Below are 14,399 nucleotides of genomic sequence, written 5' to 3'. Positions count from 1 at the left end.
ATCACCACACTGGCACAAAGTTCCCCTCAGTCTCCCGGTAAAAATGATACCTCACTTGTGTAGGTGGGCCAAGTGCCTGTGACAGGGAAGAGCCAAAAACATGTACAAAATGAGTGGGAACCGAAGCGGGTCCAAAAGGGCAGTTTGAAAAAAAATGTTTTTAGGCTGGCAAGTGGGGCAGAATTTTTATTGGTATAGATGCTGAGTGGTAGGCATTTTGTGGATTTTTGCAGATTCCGGAAGGTTCCATCACAAAAATGTGGGAAAAATGTATGATTTCAAGCAAAGTTGGAGGTTTGCAGGACATTGTGTGTAAGAAAATGGTGCGGGGTGCATGTGAAGCACACCACCCTGGACTCACCCAGATGTTTAGTTTTCAGATGTGTCTAGGTCTCGTAGATTCTTCTACATAGCAGTGTCCCAAGGTCCAAAAAGTGCAGCCCTCACCATTCCAAGTGGGCCGATTTTGAGAGTTAGACAAGCTCTCATGGCCCAAATGTAAAATCAAAACCTAAAATAATCAAAATCCTCTTGCTTGCCGTGAGATAAGATATTTTAGTTTACGGGGCGAGAGCTTAAAGACTGTTACCCCCTTCAGTTGGGGGGGAGGACATAACCATTCCCATACTGGTTGGTATCCACCGCCCCACTATTTTTTTTTAAATTCCCTGGCATCTAGCAGGCTTTCTGTCCACTGGTGGGCAGAAAAACTTTGTCCCCATACCCCACCCTCTTGTTTTTAAAACAAAATCTTCCCTGGTCTCTGCTGGGCTTTTTGCCCATGAGCCTTCCAAAAATAGGCCCATCTGCCCCAAGGGGGGCGAAAATGGCCAACAGTAATGTGCCCCCATGGAAAGCGACCCTTACCCAAGGGGCTGCCCCCCCAAACAAAACACATACACACACACACCAATCCCTGGTGTCTAAGTTGTTTCTGCCCCCCAGGGGAAGATTGGCCTAATAGAAAAAGGCTAATCTGCCCACAAGGGGGCAGAAATGGCCTAAAATAAATTTGCCCCCCCTCGCCTGAGGGGTTGCTCCCCATCTATAAAAAAATAAACAAAACTAAAAATCTCTGGTGCCTAGTGGCTTCTGCCCCCCATGGGGGTAGATGGGCCTAATACAAATAGGCGATCTGCCCCCCAGGGGCCAGAAATGGCCTACGATAAATTTGCCCCCCAGGGGAGCGACCCTTGCCTAAGAGGGTCGCTCCCCTTGCGTGGAATTGGCGCACAAAAATTCCCTAGTGTCTAGTTGTTTCTGCCCCCCCGGGGGCAGATTGGTCTAAAATAAATAGGCCGATCTTCCCCCAGGGTGGGCAGACATGGCCTAAAATAAAATTGCCCCCCAGAGGATCAACCCTTACATATGGTGTCGGTCCCCATCTGTAAAAAAAAAAAAAAAAAAATCACTGGTGCCTAGTGGTTTCTACCCTGTTTAGGAGCAGATCGGCCTAATAAAAATAGGATGATCCGCCCCCAAGGTGGGCAGAAATGGCCTAAAATAAAATTGCCCCCCAGGGGAGCAACTCTTGCCTAAGAGGTAGCTCCCCATCTGTAAATTCTTTTTTTTTTTTTAAATTCCTGGTGCCTAGTTGTTTGGATCGGCCTAATACAAAATAGGCCGATCTGCCCCCAAGGAAGGCAGAAAAGGCCTAAAATAAATTTTCCCCCCAGGGGAGCGACCCTTGCCTGGGGGGTCGCTCCCCTTGTGTGTAACTGACATTAAAAAAACATCCCTGGCGTCTACAGGTTTCTTCCCCCTTGGGGCCAATTTGCCTAATTACAATAGGCCGATGGGCAGAAAATACTTTAAAAAACATCCCTGATAAGCAACCCTTGCTCAAGGGGTCGCTCCCCTCATGTCAATTTCAGAAAAAACATTTCCCTGGTGTCTAGTGGGTATTTCTGCAGTCTGATCGCTTCACAGAGGCATGAAAGGGAAGGCACGAAAGGAAAGGACTTTCCTTTCCTTTCATGCCTCTGCCTGCCCCCACTTCCCAATCCAGTGCGATGGGAGGCGACCTCTGGTGAGGTCAGTGCGCGATTGCACGTTGTTGTCATCAGACGTCACAGGGGGTAGGGGGTCAGGGATGGAAGGGGAAGCGATTCCGCTTCCATCCCTGACTGGGGATATGGGTGGGAGGCCCACAGAGGGAGCGCTAGCGCTCCCCCCATGGGCTGGGTGCTGGACTAGCTGGTCTCGTCCTCTGCACACGGTAACCGTGGCTGAGGACGAGGCCAACTCGTCCCAGGTTATTGGAGGAGTTAATCTTCACAATTTGCTTACCGACATATTATAACAAACATTTTAAATCTAATTTAGCAAAGTATATATCTATATATTTTTGGTTACATCAGAAGGGGATCTATTCCACTAATACATCTACCTCTTATCTAATTGAGGTTACTCCTGACATTCTATTTAATTATTCAATTATATATTGATTGTCATACCGCTTCTATATTTGACCCTCTATGCTGGAATGTTCAAACAGGAAATCTTTTCTGACAATTTGAAAACTTCATCTTTTATCTCAGACCAAAAGTTAATTCCTAACATATAGCCAAAGTATCCAACAGTGCTTGCAGTGCTGCCCTGGCAGATTAAGACTGCCAGCACTGCCAGGCTGTTGACTGGCAGCAACTTAGCGGTGCCGGCGGCTGGACCATGGCGGCTCTGCCAGGGTCATAATTTGGAGGCTGGACCGTTGCTTTGGCAGCAATCCGATCTCCATTGCGAGTTTGGCGGTCCTAGGACCGCCATACTCGTCATGAGGGGCTGAGTCTTAGAAGTTTATGTTGGGAGCCTGCTTCCTTTTGAAGTGCCACTCGTCTGTTTTCTCCTCCTCCCCAAAGCAGTCTTTCACAGCTGTAGGAGCTCCATATGTGCTAGCCCCACAACACAGGCCATGGGAGTGCCTAAAGGTTCACACCTGGATGCCAGTCACAGTGATATGTGTATCAAAGGGTTACCACAGGGCCTCAGCCCTAATCTTTATAATTCTCTTATTAGCGTAATCTTTTTACTGCGATGTGCCCCAGCCCCTTCCTTGTTACCTTATCTCATAATCAAAGAGCACGCTTTGAAGTGTACTGGTGAGCCCGGCGCTCCCTTCCTTCAGTGTGTCCCTGTGGGTGAATTATTGGAAAATGGAAGCTGAGAAACCACAAAGGAGGAAACCTAATCATGGAAAACCAAATTGTAAAGAAAGACAATTTTAATGAAATAAAAAAATCGAAAATTGAAGGAAACATTTTAAAGGAATGATAATTTTAAGGAAAAATCCAAAATTACATCAAACTTGGGTGAAGTTTCGGACTATTGTGGGGATTTTGGGTTCAAGGATGGGTAATGTTTAGGGCGATGAGGGTTTTGTAAGGGTCAGGAATAATTGCTGTTATGGCGTGGGTGGGGCTAAGGGGTAGTGAGAGGTTTTAGGTTTCACTAAGGAGTGGTGTTTAGGTGTGTGAGGTGATTTTAGGTTTCAGGGATGGGTAGACTGCAAGGATGTTGAGGGGCTTTAGGGTTCATGCATGGGAAGAATTAAGGGCTGGTGAGAGTTTTTAAGGTTCAATTATGGGCAGTGGCTGGGGTTGTGAAGAGTTTTTAGGGTTCAGGATACGCTGGTGAGGGATTTTAAGGATTCAGGGATGGGCATGAGTTTAGAGTTTGAAAGGGGGTTTTGAGGTTCAGGGATGAGTAGTTTACTGTGATGTGGTATTCTTCTGGGTCATGGATGGCTGCTGTTTAAGGCACGTGAGAGTAGTTTTTTCGAGGTTCAGGTTCAAGTGGAGTTTGGTGTGCTGAAGTGTTTTAAGGGGTATTGAATGAGTGGGTGTTAGGCACAGAAAGTGGTTTTTAGGGGTCAGGAATGGGTGGAGGTTGGGGTAGTGAGGATTTTATGGTTCAGGGGTGGCAGGGTTTTGGGATAGAAAGGGCTATTAGGTTTCAAAGGTTGGTGCACTTCAGGTGTGGGAACGGTACTAGGGGGCAGGGATTGATGTTGTTTAGTTGTTGCGAGGGTTCAGCGCTGTATTCTGTTTATGGGTGGCGATGGATCAGCAATTTAAAAGCATCTTAAGTACTTGTTTGACAATGTGAAAGATATAAATATTAATATGTCCCCTGAAGTAAAGCACTGAAATGAATATTTCCAGCAAAACTGTTTCATAAAATAAGACCTGCAACCATTGCATTTACACATAAGCATTGAAAGGTGAATTTTGACCAAAAAGCCATTCTATGATTTGGTTTCAACAAAAAGGTAAGAGGCATTAAGTCTAAACATTTCCATTAAACAGTTTAGATGAAATGGTTTCTCTGTAACGGTATTCCATGAAATCGTTTTTTTATGAAATCACAAACTACCATCCCACCCAGCCTACAGGAATGTAGCAATACACAAATCTGTCAGGGGGAGTCCTCTACCTCCTCTCCTCATGTTTCACCATGCTGCCCTGGGTAGCCCAAAATGGAACTCAGAGTCTTCTATGTATGGTTTCATTCACAGGCACACATAACCCAGCTCATGCATGTAGCACACATGCAACCAGAACTACATACTTCAGGTATTGTAGCATTCACTGGCACACAATAAGCCTGAAAATGCATATAACATGCACACATTGCACAGCACTATGGGCTACATGTATCAAAGTTCGGAAGTCGCAAATCCAAATGTAGTATAGTGTCATTGACATTAATAGCGATTCGCAAGGGGTCGTAAATGCCCACCTCATGATTATTCATGAGGTAGGTCACAATTTGCGACCCCCTTGGGAATGGCGGCCCTCACAGGGATGGTGGCCTGCTGGAGACAGCAGACCACCATGTCTGTGACTGCTTTAAATAAAGCAGTGTTTTTTTTTTTAAATGCAGCCCATTTTCCTTAAAGGAAAACTAAATGCATTTCAAAAACAAAAAATGAAATGTTTTTGTTTACTTTTTTCAGTGACAGTCACAAAGGGGAAGGGGTCCTGTGAGGACCCCTTCCCGTTTGCGAATTGGTTAGCACCAGTGTGACACTGGTGCTAACTGCGATTGTTTTGCAACCGCATTCGCGGTCACAAAACAATCATACATGGGACTGCGAGTCGCAATTAGGAAGGGAACACACTTTCCTAATTGCGAGTCTCAATCCCGTTTTGCGATTCGCTAAAAAGTTTACTGAATCCCAAAACTGGGTTTGTACATGGGGAAGTGCATTTTTTACGCCGCAGAAAACCGATTAGCTGTTTGTGACATGCAAAAACCTTCGTACATGTGGGCCTATATCCTTTATGTTTTATAGAACTTACAGGCACATACATGTACTGCACAAAACTGCAGTATCCCTGTAAAAAAACGAGTGTAAGCCAAGGGTGAGTTAAGCACACAGCAACAGAAATGGAAGTGAGTGAGCTTGTAGGCCTCACTCCAGTGACAGAGGTAAAAAAGTCCAGGTCACTCATAATGATTACCACACAGTATGCTGCCACCACCTCACTGGTGCTGTTTAACTACCTGTACAGTATACAAAAAGTGATGGATGGAATGCTTGAATTAATCCCAGCCACTAGTATTCACACAGTGCTGCATCATAATCCATAATTATTTTGCACACCATGCCACCTCAGTTTGAACCCAGCTTTATGCACATCAGTCTTGACCCTGCTCCAGTGGGAACAGTCCAGCCTGAAATGCCAAGCCACATCCTCCCTGAACTGGAACATAAGCAACCCAGGACCAGTTTTGCCCTAAATCCTGGTAAAGGCAGTAACCTTTGACCACTATGATGGTTGCGATTTGGTGCCCCTCCTGATCGAACAAGACTGAGATCCGTGAGATAGGCCTATGCCATATCACACATGCATGATCTGTGATTGCCTATAGAAATACAAAATTAGCATTAGGGATCCAGATATCAGTACAGTTAGGGCAGTCAGGGCAGGGATGTACACCCATGACCAGGCAAGGGACTTTTTCTTCCCAACACTCTACATGTTAGATTCTCTTATATACTTTGTTTGTGCATCTTTGGCCCAGCAATGATTTGCTTGGACATTGTTAATATTTGTTTATCAGCCCTTTTTGGTCTTCCTTCCTTTTATGATCAGCCTTCTTTCATATCACCCGTTGTGATGCATTTTCTAAATGGACTTTCACATGTTTTCCCCTGCCACCTTCATTGTGCCACACTGGACTTGAGTTTGGTTCTGCTGTTAGAAATGGGGTCTCTAGTTGGCAGTTTGTTTACGCCCTGTCCAGGTAGGGGCCCTAACTCTAGTCAGGGAGTCACACACCTAAGATAGCCCACGCTCACCCAATGCTTAGCTTGGCTTAAGCAGTCAGGCTTATCTCAGAGGCAATGTGTAAAGTATTTGTACACACTCATAGTAGCACAGTGAAAACACCACAAAAGCACTCAACACCAGTTTAGAAAAATAGCCAATATTTATCTGAGCTAAACAAGTCCACAATGACTGTAGGAGGTGGGGTGTAGCGGATACGGACAGAGAGGAGACGACTCAGACTATCAGAGGTGTTGAATGAGTATTTATTTCTTTCAAAGTATCTTTTATACGGTTTTACAGGTTCTAGTCCCAATGTTTCTTATGAATAATGTCTGCTCTTTTCTTCTTTCCAGGGGGAGTTCTCTCCGGTCGGTGTAAGGTCCAGGGATGTCGTGTTGTCCAGCGGAGAAGACGGAGAAGAGAGAAAAAAGGAACGGTAAGTCACTTAATATAGACCTCTGGATGGGGTTAGTGCAGGGAGAGGGAGCGCGGTGTGGTGGGAAGGAACCTGGTGTTACCCATCTACTCGAGGTGTGCCCATATGCTCGAGGTGTGTTTCACCCAATAGTATTGTGCTCCACACGGTCTTAGTCTCTTGCGTACGCGCTAAAGCTTCTACCAGATACGCAACAGATACCCCGGTGGAATAGCAAAGGAAAGAACAGTGGATATAATGGTGTGTGACTCTAATCATAGGGTGAGAGGGATACTGTTAGTATTAACACAGTACCTTCTCGTCACAAATAGTGGTGGAGTTCAAGGAAAGAAAAGGGTGAAAGAAGAGCAGGAAAGAAAACAAAGGAGAAAAAAACAAAAATCCTATATATATATATATATATATATATATGTATATACTTAGGATAGATTGCTAAACCCTTCATCTACCCTACCCTCTATTGAAACTATCCCGTTAATTATTCCTCCCTCCTCCCGCTCCCTCTTCCTTTCCCAGCAATGCCCGGTACCCGTTGGGTAGGCAGGACCGTACCTGCTCTAGCCATGCCCCTCCAGGGACGTGGCGGTCAGTGCACGTTCTAGGGCTTCCCTGCCCTTCGCCTCCACCGAGGGTTCCTCGTCCACGGTGTCTGCCTTTGCCGCTCTCGGATGGTGGTTCAGGCTTCTCTCTGTCCGTGTTCTCGGCGTCCGTCCTCTTCCCTTCCCCTCGTGGCCGCGTCAGTTGTCCTTCTTTTGTTTCTATGGGAACCTGGACTTCTGGGTTCCCGATGACATCTCCTTCCGGGTCTCCGTCGATGATGCCCCCGGGGTACTCAGGTCACCGATGGTTGTCCACAGGCATAGCCGGGCTGCGTGGCACCTGGCTTAAATGACAAAAATCCAACATGCACAGGTAGAGATAACTTTTTAAGGTTTAAAAGCGTCTTAATCCAGACAAATCAATGGTTGTATGCATATTACACATAGGGGCATATGTAAGAGCCCCTACCGCCACCCTAGTGCTGCCGTAGCATCAGTTTTGTTTACGCTAAGGCGCTGCTAAGGTGGCTTTTTCTGTGTGCCATATTTACAAGGTGGCGCAATGCATGCATTGCGCCACTTTGTAAACCCTTGTGCAACATTATGCCTGCGCCAGGCAAAATGTATGCAAGGGGGCGTTCTGACTCTGGGAGGCGTACAAAAATGGAGCGGCGTCATTTTTTAATGCCTGCTCAGAGCAGGCGTTTAAACTTACGCTTCTATAGAAACCTATGGGCCTCCTTGCACTTTGCTACACTAGCAAAGCACCAACAATAGCGTCATGTGCTAACGACCACCATGGTCAGTTCTGATGTACCACTTTTTCTCAAATATGAGCCACAGTACCTTGAATGCATCAAAATCAAAGACGATGCAGGCCGCAAAGGAGGTGATGCTTCAGAAAAGAAAGTGATGTGTTGATTCTTTTTCCACCAGACAGGCGATACGTCAATTCTTTTTCCGTTGGGTTGGCGATTCGTTTCCTCAAAGGAAAGGCGATGCATGGAATTCTTACTGAAGTACAGCGTCGATGAAGAAAATGATGCCCAGGAGTGATGCGTGGAAAATCCAGATGCATGGCAAAGATGAATACGTGCTGAAGCAGGAGATGCATCAAAACCGCAGTCTCAAGACAGGCACTATGTGGATTTTTCAGCCATGGTACAGGCACTGCATCGATTTTTCTGCTGAAATGGCTCACTGCTTGGATTTTTCTTCAGGTCACCAGCTTCCACTTCCCAGGGACTGGATTTGGCACCACTTGCAAATCAGGACTCTCAGCAGAAGAGACCAGGCACTGGCAGATGAAGTCTTTGATGTCCCTGAGACTTCTTAGGAGGAGGAGAGCTCAGTTCAAGCCCTTGGAGAGCTTTGGAAAGCTGGATGTGGAAAGCAGAGTCAAGTTCTCCCATGGCAGAAGCAGCAAGCAGCAGGCCAGCACAGCAAGGCAACAGACAGAGTGGCAGTTCCTCCTAAATCATCCAGCTCTTCTCCCAGGCAAAATGTTCTCAGTGCAGAAGTGTTCTGAAGTTGTGGTCTCAGACACCGAATACTTATACTCAATTCTGCCTTTGAAGCGGGCAAACTTCAAAGGAAAGTCTTTGTAGTGCACAAGACCCTGCTTTTCCTGCCCTGACCCCTGACACACCCCAGGGGGTTGGAGAGTGCTTTGTGTAAGGACAAGCAAGCCCTACTCAGGTTCACCAGTCAGCTTCTCTTGCCACTCCAGTCCAGGAAGACCCATCAGGATATGCAGGACACACCTCAGCTCCCTTTGTGTGATTGTCGAGAGTGAATTCACAACCAGCCCTACTGTCATCCTGACCCAGACGTGTATTCCACAACCAGGCAGAGACACAGAATGGTTAAGCATGAAAATGCCCACTTTCTAAAAGTGCCATTTTCAGTCTTACAATTTAAAGAACAACTTCATCAAAAGATGTATTTTTAAATTGTGAGTTCAGAGACCCCAAAACCCAAATCTCTATCTGCTCCCAATGGGAAATTACACTTAAAAGAGATTTCAAGGCAATCCCCTTGTTAATCTATGGAAGAGATAGGCCTTGCAATAGTGGAAAACAAATTTAGCAGTATTTCACTATTAGAACATGTAAAACACACCAGTACATGTCATACCTTTTAATTACTCTGCACCCTGCCCATGTGGCTGCCCAGGGCCTACAATAGGGGTGACATACATGTAGTAACAGGGAAGGTTTGGGCCTGGTAAGCGGGTACACTTGCCAGATTGAACTGGCAGTTCAAAACTGCATGCACAGACACTGCAGTGGCATGTCTGAGACATGTTTACAGGGCTACTCATATGGGTGGCACAGTCAGTGCTGCAGGCCCACTACTAGCGTTTGATTTACAGGCCCGAGCACCTCTAATGCACTTTACTAGTAAATTAAATATGCCAATCATGGAGAAACCAATCACCAATCTAATTTAGACAGAGAGCACTTGCACTTTAGCACTGGTCAACAGTGGTTAAGTTCTCAGAGTCCTAAAACCAGGAAAAACAGGTCAGAAATAATAGGAGAAAGAAGGCAAAATGTTTCTGGATACCCCTGCAAAAAGAGCCATTTTCAACATGTGCTCTTCTCGAGCATCTTCACGTTTGTACCCTGAGTATCCTGACTGTGTTTCTTATTGCCTTCACTTGTGCATGCAGACCATGTTAGTCATTCTCCTTGTACTACCATTTTACCTGACCAACTGATGCTTAGGACATGTGCCTCATTTCTTTAAAAAAATGCGTTGCCTTTCCACATTGGGATGTCCATCACTGTTACTATGTTCTTCGCTCCACCACATCCATCAAAAGTGGAGGAAAGGCTACACTGGTTCTATCCATGGCAGCATCTAAATGGAATTGACTAAGGTGTTCTGGGTGGATGGTTGTCCCCTGCATACTGTATGGGCATGTTCCCTTGCCCTAAGTGCACAACTACATGTGTTTCTGATTTTTATTTTATCCTTAGTGTCATACTAGTGTAAGCATAAGTCCTGGAACTGTCCTGTGACCTGGGGAGGGTGGGGGGAGGAAGACAAAGTGAACTCTCAAAATGAACAGAGGACTACTTCCCATGTCTTGGATACAACACATAAGACAGTGGGGCCATCACACAGTGTTTTAAGATTGTGCAACCGGACCTTTTTATCGCTGTCACTAAGAGGGTAGTCTGCATGCCCCGATGTGTAAAATTCTCCTGTTGTATGAATGCCCAAAATCTCGTACCAACACCCTGTGTTCATGTTGTAGTCCTGGCCCCTTGATATAACTCCATACAAAATTGTTGTCCAGAGTTTTTAATTTATGATTTGTGTTTTTGAATCATTAGAGACATATTTTAGCTTGATTAGACATGACTAATCTGGCCTACTTTTCTCTGGATGACATTTTTAAAAATGGCGAATGTGTTGCAGTGATGATGTAATATTTCAGGAACCATGAGACCTATATTCTTCATTTTGGTGTCAAAACTTAGGTTTTGAGGGTCACGTAGTCTTATAGAGACAGAAAATAACTCCTCAGAGCAGCCCTTCCATCATTGTATCCAAAATAACGTGTTAGACCTGACATGCCTTAGGGTGGTCACCCCTAACTTTTTGCCAGCCTCCCTCCACTTTTTGGACACTGTTTTTGCTGGCTTTTAGACTCTGCACACTTTACCACTGCTAACCAGTGCTAAAGTGCATATGCTCTCTACCTTTAAACATGGTAACTATGGATCATACCCAATTGGACTATTTAATTTACTTATAAGTCCCTAGTAATGTGCACTATATGTGCCTAGGGCCTGTAGATTAAATGCTACTAGTGGGCTTGCAGCACTGGTTGTGCCACCCACTTAAGTAGCCCCTTTACCTTGTCTCAGGCCTGCCATTGCAAGGCCTGTGTGTGCAGTTTCACTGTCACCTCGACTTGGCATTTAAAAGTACTTACCAAGCCTAAACCTCCCCTTTCTCTACATATAAGTCACCTCTAACGAGTGCCCTAGGTAACCCCTAGGGCAGGGTGCTGTGTGGGTGAAAGGCAGGACATGTGTAGTTTACATGTCCTGGTAGTGTACAACTCCTAAATTTGTTTTTACACTACTGTGAGGCCTGCTCCCTTCATAGGCTAGCATTGGGGCTGCCCTCATACATTGTTGAAGTGCTAGCTGCTGATCTGAAAGGAGTAGGAAGGTCATATTTAGTATGGCCAGAATGGTAATACCAAATCCTGCTGACAGGTGAAGTTGGATTTAATATTACTATTCCAGAAATGCCACTTTTAGAAAGTGAGCATTTCTTTGCACTTAAAGTTTTCTGTGCCTTACAATCTGCGTCTGCTGGGTTTAGTTGACAGCTCCTTGTGCATTCACTCAGACACACCCCAAACACACAGTACTCAGCCTCACTTGCTTACATCTGCATTTTGAATGGGTCTTCCTGGGCTGGGAGGGTGGAGGGCCTGCCCTCACACAAAGTACTGCCACACCCCCTACTGGGACCCTGGCAGACAGGATTGAACTGAAAGGGGACCTGGTGCACATCTAAGCCACTCTTTGAAGTCTCCCCCACTTCAAAGGCACATTTGGGTATAAAACAGGGCCTCTGCCCTACCACCTCAGACACTTGCTGGAGAAGAAACCTGAACCAGAACCTGCATCCTGCCAAGAAGAACTGCCTGGCTGCTCAATGGACTCACCTGACTGCTTTCTACAGAGGACTGCTGCCTTGCTGTTGGCCTGCTGCCTTGCTGAACTCTTGCCTTGCTGCTGAAGTGCTCTCCAAGGGCTTGGATAGAGCTTGCCTCCTGTTCCCTGAAGTCTCAGGATCAAAAAGACTTCTATCTTTCAACTCGAATCCTTGTGCACCGAAATTTTTTACGCAAAGCTTGCTCCGTGGTGAAAAATTCACTGCATGCTGATCCGGAAAGACGCAGCTCGACTCCGCAAGGTAAAGATCGATGCGCCGCCTGCGGTGCGACCAGAACTTCGACGCACGGCCCACCTGGACAACGCCGCCCGACTTCTAGAGAGGAAATCGACACAGCACCTGCCCCCCGGAACGACGCGCAGCCAGAGAACAAGCTCAGGATTCCCCGCACAGACCCCGGGGCGTCTAAAAACCCCGCGACCAACAGAGGAGATCTGTCCGCGTGCCGGAAATCAACGCACGTCTTCCCCGCGTGAAAAATAACAACGCAAGTCCGTGTGTGAAGGGGCGAAACCGACGCACACACCATTTTTCCACGTATCTCCTCCTCTGCTGCCCTTTGCGAAGATTTTTCACTCCAAACCAGGTACTTTGTGCTTGAAAGAGACTTTGTTTGCTTTTTAAAGACTTAAGACACTTCATATAACTTTTCAGTGATATCTCTACATTTTCCTATTGCATCTTTTATCGTTTTGACCTGCAAATACCCAGATAAATATTATATATTTTTCTAAACACTGTGGTGTATTTTTATGGTGCTATATTGTGTTATTGTATGATTTATTGCACAAATACTTTACCCATTGCCTTCTAAGTTAAGCCTGACTGCTCAGTTTCAAGCTACCAGAGGGTGGGCACAGGATCATTTGGATTGTGTGTGACTTACCCTGACTAGAGTGAGGGTCCTTGCTTGGACAGGGGGTAACCTGACTGCCAACCAAAGACCCCATTTCTAACATAGCGGCTCTATAATTTTGTGTTTTAGCCATCATATTGCTCATTTATTTGAATCTTGTTTTTGTTTCAGATTTTCAGTTGATTCAAATTTGTAAACATGAGCAAAGCAGGTGGTAGTAGAGGATCTTTCCCTTGTGACAGTGTTGGTAACTACAAAATCTGAGGATTTCTTCAACAAAGAAAAATGTGTCACATGCCAAACTAATCGGAAAAAAAGCTGATATCAACTGCGGCTGGGTAGAAGAGAGTTCAAGATGCTTCAGAAATATGGCAAGACAAAGTTCACAAAAGATTGAAACTGATGGGTGAAGAGGATCAAATATTTTATCATTGTAACAACAAGTCATATACATTGGAAAAAAGCCTGGATTTTTTTTTTTCATCCAGTGAATCACAACAAGAATCCGAGTTGTCTGAGAAAGCGATGACAACCAAACCCAATGCCCATTCACGTAGAAGGTTGATGGCTACCCCCTTGTCCACCTCCAGCAATTGAACTGAAAGCAGAACATCTTCAATGTGTTATCTGTGGTTTAGCCAGAACAAGTTCCAAAGGGATTGACGAAAGACAAAGTACAGTGTATTGATGGCTGACACCAAAGTAAAGAGTATGTGAGTCTCAAAGGGCAAACATGTTTTTATCTGGAGCTAGTATCTTCCAAGATGAAGTTTTCAGCTGAGAAGCTGATCTAAACAGCAAGGAAAATGTATTTGCAGCAGATTTGTATGCCCACCTGAACTGCATGCATGCATATGACTGTTCAATATGACTGTTCAATGTACTCCCAGCAGCAACATAACCACCAGCCTTCAGTTATTTTGCACTGCTTGAAAAAGCAAATGAAGTTGTAAAGCCACGCTTGGGTGCTGGCTAAAGGTTCACACTCAGTGAGATCAGAGAGATAATGATCAACATTGATGAACCTGTATTGATCCATAATAATGAAATTAAGATTTTTCTGGTGAGAATATACAACAGAATATGTTATTGTCAGTCTAACAAAAAGAATGAGCCACTTATATTGTTCTCAGCTGATTCCACTCTTGAAGTTCTTGCTGCCAAAACAACTTTACAGGATGCAGTAAAATCAGCAGGAACCATTTTAAGAAATGTCCTGAAAGATTTAGATTTTGGACTTAATGACAAATTTTATGATACCCAGAGCTCCACAAATCATGGGAGTCAGCAAGAATGCCTGATGTTGTCTTAACATTTTTTATATCATTGTTTAATATCAGCAAAACAAAACTGTTACAAGCTAAAGTTCTTGAGTTTGGAACAGAAGCCAACAACATTTATGAGGGCTTTGAAGATATATGCGAAGAAGTGGAAAACAATCCCATGAACCGACAGGGTGATACTATGCAAATGTACTGTCTATTCCAAATCGTGTTTTATGAATTACATCATGGGAAAAATAAAACTCCTCTACACACAATGACTGCCCATACAATTCATGACAACTGCAAAAGTAGAGAGCTAAT

This window comes from Pleurodeles waltl, chromosome 10 (assembly GCF_031143425.1).
Source record: "Pleurodeles waltl isolate 20211129_DDA chromosome 10, aPleWal1.hap1.20221129, whole genome shotgun sequence".
Lineage (NCBI taxonomy): Eukaryota > Metazoa > Chordata > Amphibia > Caudata > Salamandridae > Pleurodeles > Pleurodeles waltl.
The sequence above is the reverse complement of the archived record's forward strand: the minus strand, read 5'-3'. Positions refer to the sequence as shown.